This window comes from Manacus candei, unplaced genomic scaffold (genome assembly GCF_025592945.1).
Source record: "Manacus candei isolate 608988 ecotype Guabito, Panama unplaced genomic scaffold, ASM2559294v1 h1tg000069l, whole genome shotgun sequence".
Taxonomy (NCBI): Eukaryota; Metazoa; Chordata; class Aves; order Passeriformes; family Pipridae; genus Manacus; species Manacus candei.
In genome coordinates, this window is record NW_026138117.1 from 3,288,658 (window position 1) to 3,301,859 (window position 13,202).

At 42.9% G+C, this 13,202-nt stretch overlaps 1 long non-coding RNA gene across 2 annotated transcripts in view; it reads right to left on the reverse strand.

Annotated features, from left to right (window-relative positions):
• Positions 1 to 8,178: 8,178 nt before the first annotated feature.
• LOC127479621 (uncharacterized) overlaps positions 8,179 to 13,202 on the reverse strand; it is a 28,425-nt gene continuing 23,401 nt past the window's right edge. Inside the window, exon 3 of one of the 2 annotated variants that reach the window (XR_007907619.1) lies at positions 8,179 to 11,343. This is a non-coding gene — a long non-coding RNA (uncharacterized LOC127479621). Of the gene's footprint in view, positions 12,209 to 13,202 lie in introns of both variants that reach the window. The other variant, XR_007907618.1, reaches the window with a different exon arrangement.

Here is a 13,202-nt window from a genome sequence, read left to right on the forward strand (position 1 = left end):
AGAAAGTAGGAAATTGGTAATATCATTTCCCTTCCTTCACTCTAAATTATAATAAAAAAGAGACAATATACTAGAAAAATAACTGTGGTGTTTTGGCCTGCTGTCAGCCAGTTGTATTACATTCTATTATTGCTTTGCAGTATACCTAACCTTTGTTATAATCCAATTTATGACTAAACCTGGGAGTATCTGAGATACAATTTTGTGAAGAGATTCACAACTTTGCCTATAAGACTACAAGATGATTCACAAAGAAAAAGAATTAGGTGTGTATACATGTACAAGAATGTGGTATAAGGCCCAACTGTGAATAAGACACAGCACATGAACAGAAAACAAAATGCCAGACAAAGCAAGGTAGCATATATTGCTTTGAGTACTGCTTTGAGGCATCATGCTTTGTCATTTACTTGGTTCTTCTTTTAATAAATAAGATGAATGAATGAGGGATATTTATGAACCACTCAGCAGGCACAGCTGTTAGCTATTGTCGTCAAGCAGTTTTTCCCACAGGAAAAGGAAAAATGGGATAAAATATTAACCCAAGGACTTAGTCTCTTCCCTCTTTCTTTATTACAGAATGGAACATGCTATTTATTCCTCTCATATGGGTTTAAATGCTCATATGGAAACATATAAAACATTCCAGTCTTTGTCCTGCTCATGCAGAAAGACATGAACAGTGTAAAAGGAAGGGATGACTTTAAAAAACCAGGACTCTGTTCTGCACCCTAACTCTCTAGGTGTTGTGCAGAAGATGCTCCCCAGCAGCACAGCTCCTGACTAGCCTGATCAGCACAGTAAAAAGGAGCCCTTGCTACAGGGGAGCCGTGGCAGAAAACAGCCATAGTGAATGGCCATACCAAGCCACCAAGCTTGTGCCATTTCTCTCTCAGAATGCAGAAACAGTACCACAACACTCTCACAGTAGTAGCTGAGACACATTTCAGGTGGCAGCCTGCATCAGAGAATGAATCCCAGGTGCCATCACATTTTCCAGATGCCCAGGGGTGTAGCCTCCAGCACCATGCTCAGCTGCTTGAACAGCACCTGGACATGAAACACTGCCTCTGTATGAAAAGGAGCATTTGAAAGGAGACAAAGCAACTTTCAATGGAAACTGCAAGTTTTACCTCAAGTCTTGGAACAGCAAGTTCAAAACCGATGACAGCTGGGATAACCTTCAGCCCAAGATCTGAATCCAAACAGGTTATTTTCCAATGATGAACCAGAGTTCATCTGGGCACCTCTAAGCTTTCCACTCGGGCCAGTGCAAATAAACCACAAAAACTTTCACCCAGCACCTGCTCAGAGTTTGTAAGACACGTGTGGATGGCAGTGTTTGCTGAGGCCATTCCACCTGGCTGCCCCTCACAGGAGGGAATGCCTCAGGAAAGCCCACACTCCCTATAGCACAAGAAGCCACCACACACCATCCGAAACACTGAACCCCCGGTGAAAGGAGGGGGGGGCTGAGGTGGACGGCTGCCCACTGAAGAAATTCAATCACAGAATCACAGAACAGGAAAGGCTGGAAGGGACCACAGTGGGTCATCTGGTCAACCTCCCTGCTGAAGCAGGGTTGTCCTAGAGCATATGGCACAGGATTGCATCCAGACAATTCGGGAGTATCTCCAGAAGGGAGACTCCGCAACCCCTCTGAACAATCTGTTCCAGCGCACGGTCACTCACACAGGAAAGTTCTTCCACATGCTCAGTTTCTGCCCATTGCCTCGTGTCCTAGTGGTTGGCAGCACCGAGAAGAGCCTGGCTCCATCCTCTTGGCACCCCCCTTTAGATATTTATACATACTGACAAGGTTCCCTCTCAAATGGGTCAGAGGGGTCAAAACCCCAGCAGGGCCTGAAGCGGGGGTGCGGAGCAAGGGCCAGGGTGAGGCATGGCCACGCCACTCACTGGCGCTGCGCCCTCGCAGCGGCCACCTGAGGTAACCGGCCGCGTCCCCGGATACGCCGCATGGAAACGGGCGGGGGAGAGAAGCCGAGGCCTCTGGGGTGAAGGATCACGGCTCGGCGGCACACCCCCCGCTGCCCTGCGGCGGGACGTGGGGCCGCCGCCTCTGCCGCCGCCGCCGCCTCTCCTCCCCCAGCCCGGCGGCCCTCACCTGCCTCCGGCCGCGCCACCGCCCGCCCGCCCTCAGTGCGCCTGTGAGCCCGGAGACCGCCCGGTTGCTACGGCGCGGCCTCGCCTCAGCCCCGCGCCCCAACCACCGGGCGGGGAGGAGGGAAAGCGCGAGGGCAGAGCGGCCCGAGGGCGGCCCGCGGGACGGCACAGGGCGCGGGCACGGGCGGCTCCGGGGCCGCTGCCGCTGGCCCGGCCACTGCTGCTGTCCCCCCCTCCCCTGCCGCTGCCCCCCCTGCCCCTGCCCTTGCCACCGCCCCTGCCGCTGTCCTGGCCACTGCTCCTGCCCCTGCCGCTGTCCTGGCCACTGCTCCTGCCCCTGCCGCTGTCCTGGACACTGCTGCTGCCCCTGCCGCTGTCCTGGCCACTGCTGCTGCTGCCGCGGGGAAATCCATGGGCAGTAAATTCATTGTCAACAGGCGCCGGGAACACGCCGTGCATTCATTCATTTGGGAGCCAGAAATACACAGGCCAACTCAGTCGCAGAAATCTATATATAGCAGATTCAAGCTTTCTGTTCTCGTTAATTCTTAATTTAGGCTAAGCCGTTGACAATATTTATACCAAGAGCAACCACGCTTGTCCTTTATTTAAGTCAGAGGAACAATACACCCTGGCTAGGGAGTTGCTGTGCTCCCAGAATTACATAGAACCACAGAATGGATCAGGTTGGAAGGGACCACAGTGGATCATCTGGTCCAACCTCCCTGCTCAAGCAGGGTTGTCCTAGAGCAAATGGCACGAGACTGTGTCCAGACGGTTCTTGAATATCTCCAGTGAGGAAGGCTCCACATCCTCTGTGGGCAACAGTTCCAGTGCACAGTCACCTGCACAGTAAAGTTCTTCCACATGTTCAGTTGGAACTTCCTGTGCATCAGTTTCTGCCCATTGCCTCGTGTCCTAGTGGCTGGCAGCACTGAGAAGTGCCCTGCTCCATCCTCTTGACACCCCCCCTTTAGATATTTATACACAATAATGAGGTCCCCTCTCAGTCATCTTTTCTTGAGGCTGAACAGACCCAATTCCTTCCCTCTTCTCCCAGAGAAGCCAAACTAAAAATTATTCTAGTGTAGTAAAATATACAAAAAGATGTGCACCAGAAACCTGAACATAGTATTAAAAAGCTCCCATTGATGTCAGATAGCCAGAACCCCAGGTCTGGCTGGGGTTGCAGTATTTGGTCTGTAGTTTGTGAGTGCAGTTTCCAGCTGAGAGATAGTGCTGAGCTTTACACTTTCCCTGTTTTGCTCTGGTTTACTATGCAATCACAGAGTAATAAAAGATCGGTCACTTTACAGGATCAACGGATCAGCCTTATCTACATATTGATGTCCATATGGAAAGACACACCCACAGGCCGTCTTGCAGCACACCAAAGCACTGACTTCAGCTCTCCAGGATTGGTAAACAGTGATACGCAAGAAAAGTTCCTTACAAGGCATGCAGTTGGGATGGGAACATGATTTCCTGGAGCTCCAGCTTCTCATACAGTTGGAAACAAGGGTTTGAAGACTAGCCTAGGCATGGCAAGTCATTCGGGATTGCACAACTCTTGCCCTGAGGTATAGAAAAGGCATTTATTTCTCAGGCATGAAACATTTTCTCATTATATCATTAAAAATAGTAGGTACTAAATGTTCTCAGGATCCTTTCAGACACCATGACTGCCAGAGTGCAAGCTTCTGTAGAGACCTACATTTTTTGGTGGGGGGCTTAAAAAATTTCTCTTGAAAATGTAAGGGCAATGGATTTATAAGCAGATGCCCAAAAATCAAACTGGTCAATCTCTTGATTTGTTATGCTACTTCCAGCAACAGAAATGTTTTTATCTAACACCTAAAATTCCTCACTCAGGTAATCTTTTCTCCACTATACAGTAAAACTACATCCATTCTCATGCCTAAATGTCTGTAAATGTAGTAATTAGAAGTTAAAAAAATAAAGAGGGTTATATGTGCTGAAACTTTCTATGCATAGGGTGTGCCAGAAGCGTTCACTCAAGGCTTGGCTATGCTAAACAAAATGTGTTGCAAGAAAACATTCCTCACAATGCTTTGAACTGCAGGGTTTATAGAACCACCTGACAAGCCCAGGGGCAAAGGCTGACAAATGCAAAGGTACTTCTGGCTCCCACAGGCTTCGTGATCTACTGGCTGTCGTCTCTTAGGTAAAGTTCTTAGGAAAATAAAATGCTTCCTGCACATCACATAAACGTTGTTCCTTGTTCAAGTCAAAGCCCTGCCTTGACCATTGTCCGCTCTGCAACTTGTGTGGAAAATGAGGAATGTATTCTCCAGATGCTGCCTGCTGAATGGGGCAGGGCTGACTAATATAGGAGGCAGGGATCCTAGTAAGTTGGAAGTGAGAATTCACTCCTTGTACAGGGATGATAAAATTAAATCTGGAGCCATTCTGTCATCTGACCTTTAGGCTGAATGACACAGTAATATTGACGGGTGGAAAGCATGTTATTATATCATTCATTGGAGAATGCATTGCAACATGGGTCTGAGACTGCATTAGCAAGCATGACTTTGTCCTGACTCCAGTATTTCACCTATCAATAGATATATTTGATCACTTTTTCTTATGGCTAAAAATTGGCATTGTAAGCATTTTCTCTGTGTATTTCTCTATATTTTTCTATAGCAGTGCTTAGAAATGAAACTCTTGGCTTGTGTTTTTTGATGATTCCTTTTCAACAAAAATAAAAACATAATCCACTCTTTTTCTGTCTTCCATTTAAGAAAAAAAACTCTTTAACATAATCTCTTTTTTCTTTTAGATAATTAAAACCACATTTAACATAAATTTGCAAAAATTCTTTATCCATGCAAAGCATTGTACATGGTGCATCTAATCTAACTGCTAATGTATTGAGAAAGAGACAGTCTCTCATAGTGATACACAGGATCAGTAGGTAAGGATACTTATGGCACTGATGCTTATGGCTGTGATAGTACAAAGAATGAAGCTTCACCAGGAAGTTTAATGCTGTCACACATCCTTCCTGTGAGTGTCATGTTTCCTGTTGACTCCCTTTCAAAGAGAGACAGGAATCCGTTGCAAGGGGTAAGGAAAAGAACAAAAGCAAGCTGGACTGAACCTGAGTTAATGCTGCCCTTAGACACATCATTTACAGTGATTGTCTAAAAAAACCCCAAAGACCACATATACCTCAAACCAGTTAATCAGCACAAAATATATAAAGCATAAAAAAAAGTCAAAAAAGTAAAATATTTTAAATACTGTTTTCAGGTGTATGTTGTTCTCACCCTTCAAGGGCCTCCTAAAAAATTTCTAAAAAAATTCTTGATAGTATGTCTGCAAAGCCCAGAGGTAAATCAGCCATAGAAGAGTTGCCTCTGGTATCAGCAGCAGTGTAGTGGAATGAGCGTGGGATTTCACCTGTTCCTGCCTACAAGTCAGGCAACCAAGGCAGGACAGAGCACTGGGCAGAAGAGCTGGATTTAGAGCAGGCTCAATCACACCTATACAGGATTGCATTGTACATTTACCCGAAGTATTTTAAGTTTCCAGACACCCTTTAAATTGCTCCTTCAGTTTTTAAGGTAAGTCCTTAAGTTCTGCGTGTCAGAACTGTGCAGCCTACAGCTTGGGACTGACTTATAGCCCCTGGGCCCCTTAGTCTATCTGTTGTGAACTTAGAAAGAAGTAATCACACTTTTGGGTGAGGACATTGCAGGGAGGTGGCATGAAATGAAAAAACAGGCACTGTGTAGTGGGGATGAAGGAAGGCATGGTAAAGGGCAAATGGGGATAAACTAAAATTTTAGGGGTAAAAGCAAGAGACAGGAGGGGAGCTAAGAAGAATGTGATTGATGTGCGATGGCAGGGAGAAGCAAGAATTCAAGCTGTAGAAGTGGGATCCATATTAAAGATGTGGATACACTTAATAGGAAAATGGGAAAGGGCTGGACTGGCATGGTGGAAGTGATGTGTATAAAGGCTTTTTACTCCTTGCCTCACAATCTCCATAACAAATCGGATGCACTGGATAAACTGAGTCCCACACTGTAGGAGCACTGAACTGGAGGAGGAAGGCACGGGAACAGGAGGCTACTGTCACTGTGCATAGATCTAACCAAACTGTTATATCTGTAGGACTAAAATGCTAGCCATAGAGTAATAATGCAAAGCCGGGCATCTCCTCTGGATGTGTAGTGCCCATGTTTAAAAATCTAGTTTCAGGCCTTGAGGAAAGAGAGTCGTGTTTCCAAAAGAAGCCAGCAACTGGTTGTCTTCAACAGCACACCTGTGTTTTTGAGTTGTACATGTTTTCTCTACTTAGTCATCCACTGCTGCTTCCCGAATCTGCCATGTGCAGTCTTGCAAGAAGGGTAGTTGCTGAATATGCACATACCATTCTGCAGCTTTTAATTTTATTTCTTCCTTATAGTTTTCTTTAGATCTATACTTAACTAGAAGTGTTTCCAAACTGACAGAAGCAAACAGAAACTTCTCCATCCCTGCAAATTTGTCTTCCAGTCGCCACATGTAGCATGATCAGGTATTAATGGAGGTGCGCTTGTCACTGAAGAAGCAATGCTACTTGGAGCAGTGCATAACAGGCCAATCAGAATTTAAAATAAAAAATAATAATAAAAAGAAAAGATAGCAGATCTCCATGACCTTTGTTTTCAAGATAGGCACAGCACATCAAGGTTTGCCGCTCCCTGGTACCTACACGGTGTTTGTGTCTTCTGGAATGGAGGATGAAAGATACAAACATTGCTGATTCTTCACTGCTATGGGGTAATATTGCCTTACTTAGATCACATGAATTTCTTTCCAGGTAGCCTGCTTGCACAAGCACGAAAGCATGCTATCAGGCACCATGCCCATACTGGAGAGACTATACTGAAAGGAGGAGTATGAGGCATGAAATGCATGGAAGTGCTTCCTGTCTTCCTCAGCAAATAAAGAAGAGGGTCTCACAGCTCTTGTTCTTTCCCAAGTTCATTGTCAGTGATGTGCTTCTTCCCATTTTTGGAAGTCACTCTTGTTTACAGCTTGCCCTTGAACTGAGGGGTTCTTTTTCAGGTGAGTGGAAAGAGAACTGGTTTCTTATTCCGGTGAGGAATCATCTCATTATTTGCCATGACATTTTCCTATCTCTGTCTTCCCATCACAGGATGATTCTAGTTAAAATGTGTAGAAAGTCCCCTATGCTCCCACTTACATCTGCCTGCTAATATCCTTTGGTCTGTGAACCCCCAGGACAGGGCATTGAAGAAATCTAGTAGTTTATCGAGAAATGAGGTATGCCAGTAGAGGTAAAGAGTCTGGGAAGCATAGGGAAGCATATAGAGCAGAAGTGAGAAAGTAAGGTGGTTGGTTTTTTTTCCCAATGCTAGTACAAGAGGCAAATGAAGGAGACTAAGCTAGCCACTCATAATTCTAGTTTAGAAAAGGGAACAAAGTTCTTAAATGTGAGAACAGTGAGGACGTGGAACAGATTTAAAGCTGGAGAATTGGTGGGATACAAGCAGCTTAAAAGGTTGATATACAAAGGAGTGAAGTGACCAAGACGGTCCTGCCCATTTATCTGTTCTTAGGAGTAGGGATGCTAATTGCAAGACAGAAAATGAAAGACGATAATGAGGCATAAATGGGGAGACAGGAGGAGTGAGAGTGTGAAAGAATGAATGAATGAGTAGATTGATTTGCGCTGGAGGGGAAATTTTCAATGGAGTATTTGAAATAAGAGCATGTAAAACCCAAACTAAAATGTGCTTTGGGTTCAGACACTCATTTTGCACCATCATAAAAACACTGAATGTGTATCAGCACAGCTGATACACACATAGTGACAGAAGTTTACAGTGAAGATGCTTCAATTGTTTGGGTACCAGAAGAGTTCAAAAATCTAACAAATATTTTGCCAGCACATTTAAAAGCTAGTAAATAGCTTAGCAAGCTGAATACACTAGGATAAGCCAAAGCTAAAAGTTTGTTCTTTCAAGGCGAGACAGAGAATGAACAATTTCCTCCAGTAAGGGATGTTTTGGCTTATCATAAGTACCAGGGAGCAACAGTGACACAGTTGTGCAGTGGTTTGTGGAAACCAGAAGATTGAGGTTTGGTCACAAACTATTACAGTGCAAATGAAGTGCCTGTCTTCAAAAACACTGAAATCTTTCTGGCAGCATCAGGTGTGAAAGGGTAGAGAGAGGTCATGTGTGACAAAGTTATTAAGATACCTCAGAGTCCCTGGGATTCCAGTCAGTTTGGAGGCAATTTTTTGATAGTATCTAAAGGCTGAATCAACTCAAAGGACATTGTTTTATAATGATACAGCCTTTATGAAAGCCAGGTTGCTTTATTTATAAATATCTAGAGCCACACTGCACCCACAGATTTCCAGCTGTACTGTGTCCCTAGCATTCACACTCAAATCAAATCATCAATGCATGCACAAGGAATTCTGCCATTCTATTTGATTTTCTTGAGGATGTGCCAGGGTGTTACATACATTTCTATCATGTTTTCTGCCTTCTATAGAGAAATATGCATTCATTAGAAATCCTTGTTACAGTGACTAAGCCTATGAGATCAGGGAATGTTGGGAATGCGAGAAAAAAAGATCAGTAATTGTTAAAAACAATATTTTTATTAGAAATTGCCCATCTTGTATAGCAGATAACAGAGGATCTTCACTGTAACAGCAAATCAAAGTGCGTATGTTAAGATTTCTAATCAAGTCGAGACAAGAAATACTGTAATATTGTTGTATTACTGCCAAAACTATAGATAGCAAGGGTGGGGTAAGAGAGGCACCAAATGAGGAAAATAATAGCAAGACCCTGAAGCGATGGCTGCTCCAGGTGGAGGCAGTGTGAAGGTGAGCAGCAGGCAGCTACAGATAAAAGCAAGCACAACACGAGACAGAGGAGAGGAATCCAGAGTAAAGGAAGTTTCCTCAAAATATTCCACTACCATTCTACAAGGTATATAGTATGTAACAATAAATTCCACATTTTAATGTACAAATGAAAACCTACATCAGTAAGCTGCTCCAGTATAGACCAGGTTGGATATTTTACCGTGGACAACTGTGAAACCAGCTTTTTCCATTTTAGATAAAGTTGATGTGGACTCATCTGTTCTTCAGCCATTAGATATACAGCGAAGGACAGTGTATCGGCTTGAAAAATGATTTAGGCTAACCAGTATTAGTTTCTTTCATGCAGAAGATAGTGTTGTGTTGTTACCAAGCAAGATAACTGGTGGTAAAAATTGCTGGTGGCATGTTGCCAGTCACTTAGGCCCACAAAAAAGGATTTGCCTCGTGACTTCAGACATCTATGAAATGGGTGATTAATCAGAGCTAGTCACCTGCCTTCCTTGCCAAGTCAGTGGAGAGCAGCCATCTCCTCACACCCCCGTACGCCCTGCCTGTCCAGGCTGAGCGTGCCAGCTTGCACCTCTGCGAAGTAGGAAATGTTTGCAGGCTCTCCAACATTACAAGTTATGTGAATGATGGGCAGGTGTGGTCCTGCCAGTGGGCTCTGACTGGTGCAAGGGGTCAAGAGAGACACACCTTCACGTGTTTCAGTGAGAGAGGAGGATGCTTTCAAGTGCAGCGATCTGTGCCCCAGCAGCAGAGAGCTCACTGTTCGTTGAGCTTTCACCCTCCACATCTACACCAACCCTCCATAAAGCAGCAGAGAAGATGGAACCCAGAATGTGGGTGAAGGCCTCACAGCTCTGCCAAACCCAATCTGCTGAAGGTTATGTGCCAAAAGGAAAGGTATCAAAGCTGCCTCCTAAATCTTAAATGAGATTGCAAGGCTTGCTGTTAGAAGGCGTCAAAAAATATTCATCTCCATTTCATAAATGCAGTATCAGCCCAACAATAATCACTGATTTATAAATATCGATCCTGAAAGCAACATTTATACCCAGTCACTGTGTTTATATCGAGACCCATGTTTTGAACAATAAGTGAATTACTACCTTCATTCATTCTAAGCGTTATTTGGCCAAAAGAAATATATCATAGATGACAGTTCTTTACTCAGAGGGATGCACACTGGACAGTTACTTCATTTAAAAAAAATACCTACTGTGTAATTTTCAAAATGTAGAATATTTAAAAATTAGCTTTCTCTTCATTGGCAGATAAACAGTCTTTTCACATTGTATGAGTTACATTGGATTCAACAGGAGACATTAAACCTATAATGCTATATTTTAAAACATTTTATTGTATTCTAACAATAAAAAATAGATTTGGTGTTAATAAAATCCGGCACAACATTTTGATAAAACAAGAAAAGAAATATGTTAAACAATTAAAACCTATTTTTCATCTCTTAGTTTTCATATATTTTCTTACTATATTTGTGATGGATATAATGCTTAGAGTACTGGATATATTGCTTAGAGTACTTTTAGGCAGGACTTTGTGTTTAAATAACTTCATCTCTCTCCTCACTTTAAAGGATTTAAAATATTTTACTACCATTTAGCTCATTGAGAAGAGATTAGTAACCTCAGTGCATTGTAATTCCAGTCAAAGAACAATTAAGATAATAATTCTCAAGTCTGTATAACTCTTTACAGCATAGTTTCATATTCTACAGAGTTACGAAATAATTAATAGATAACAATTTTCATGAAGTACTTGCTGACATTTTAATCCCCAGCTGTCATGGGGCAGGAGATGCCTCACAGAGATAGCACAGTTGAGACACTGCTCAGGTGATTTATAAGTTGGCCCTGGTTCCTCCTGCTGGATTGTCATAGGATGTCCATGAAAAGGACAGTAACATGCAGCGTTCTGTAGTAACCGTCAAAGAAGTTGTATTTAGTGACATCTGCACCTATGGTCCTGCAGGTGAGGATTTTGAGTGCACGTGGGTTTAGAACAAGGAAGGAGCCAGAGAACTGATTTTGGAGGGAATGTTTTATTATCGTCAGGGAAGTGCATTTTGCAAGGGCTTTGAAAGGCGATTAATAGCATTAAGACAACAGCAACAACAAAAAAGACTTTTTATGTCATAACTGAAGAACCTGTAGACTAGGCTTTTTGTTTTAATCAGTGCCTTTTGTTTCTTTCCATCCTGACTGCCAGCTTCATCCCACAGAGCAGGAGCTGGGATGTCTGTTCACAATTGTCTCACTGCATGGCTGGCAGGAGGTGCTGACACTGAGCTGAAACCAATTCACAGCCTGCTTTTGGGAAGCAGATGCATGGATGTAATTATGCTAATCAGTGGACTTTTGCCCCTCCCACTTTTCTCAGCACTTCCAGATGCAGTACTTTTATTGTAATTGAAACAGTAATATGTGACATTAATTTTAATTTTCTGTGATACCCCCACAGTTGGTGTGTGTCTTCATAACTCAGGGCCCATTTTACAGATGACTCACATAGTAGTCAAAGTTATTAATTTGTTACAAGACTGCCTGGAATCCAAGATTTTACAGTGTTCCTACTTTGCTCACAGACTTAAAATCTGGAGCCGTTCATGTTGCTTATTAGTTGAGCAAAATAATTAGAAGTGTTAGTGTAACTATTGTTATTTAGGGCCCCGGGCCATGGCATTCCATGCTGGAGATTCAGTGGAGTCTCTTATCCCATCTGGGTGGCTCAGAGCTTCCAAGCCAGCCTTCATCTGGGCCAGGAAGTACCTTTCTTCATGAGAAGTCCCACAGGCTGTGATGGAGCAACAGAGGTACACCTCCATGCCACATGAGTCAGGACACCAGAATGTGCCCCTTAGGTGCTAATTAAAGTCCACTTCACATACAGGAATATACTTCCAATTAACATAGTAGCTCTGGAATGCATTGTGGGATGTGGAGAAGAGCAGGAGCTATTGCAAAAAAAAAGTAATCGGCACATTTAAATAACAAGGCCCTTGTGATTAGTCTGTGTGGTCGTATGAATTATCCCACAGTAACCCAGCTCCAGGTTCCAAAATAGATAGTCATGTGAAGGTTTTCCCAGGACTTCCAAGAGCTGGGCTTCTCAACAGTCCAAAAATCTGAGGAAATTATGCTTTTTCAGTTTCCTTCTCTTGAGCTTCCCATGTCACTGCATGGTAAAGAGCCAAAATTACTGTCTTTTCAAAAAACTTGAGGAAAAATTTATAAAGGACAAAGAAATACATCATTCAGAATGGTGTCCTGGGGAAAAAAAAATCCAAAAATCTCCTTTCATGGGTAACCTCAAAGTTTATTTTCTTGTTTTGAAATTACTTCTTATTTTGGAATTTCACTTGGATTAGAGATCCAAAGAGTCTGCCAATTCAAGTCTCAGTTGTGATTCAGCTGTTACTCATCCATAAAATGAATAACTTTATGTCCTGTTTCTTAATTCTTAGAAGATTATAATGAATTTATCATTACCTTTCTTCATCCTTTCTCAAATACTAGCCAAAGCACTATTCAATAGGGAAATAAGGAGACAGTCTATCTGAAAGACTCTGCTGAAGCCCAGGATGTTTATTTTTCTACAGAGAGCTACTGTATTTTGCTTTTATTCTACTTTGCTTAAGAAGACACTGTAGGCAAGCCTTTCCACCATTTTGCACCTAAAAGCTCTGAATCCTGTACCAAAGATCCAGTTCAATTAGAAAACCTCTGCCATCAAGTCATTCCCAGTGTGCCCATGACATTTGCAAGCAATAATCACATCAGACTTCATTTCCTGAAGCTACCTTCATTGCCTTCAGATGCCCTTAAATTCTGCTGTCTTCAAGTTATCTTGCAATGAATATTTATATAAAGTTGTGATTTCAACTGTGTCCACACTTTGTGATCTGTGCCAGAAAAATAAAGGGTCTCAACATCAAAGAAGGTTTTTCAGTTTAGCCATAGAGTGAGCACAAATACACTCTAAGATGTAGGTAGCTAGCAAAAGGGTGCTGGCCCTTACAGTTCATATGCTTTTTGTAAAATCACTTATTTTGACAAGTATTTAAACAAGCACATGATGACAGTACACAACAACTACTGAGTACCTTTGTGTTTCTAGTATTGTTATCATGTCATCATGGTAAGCACAGAAAATGCTGTTGCCTCCAACG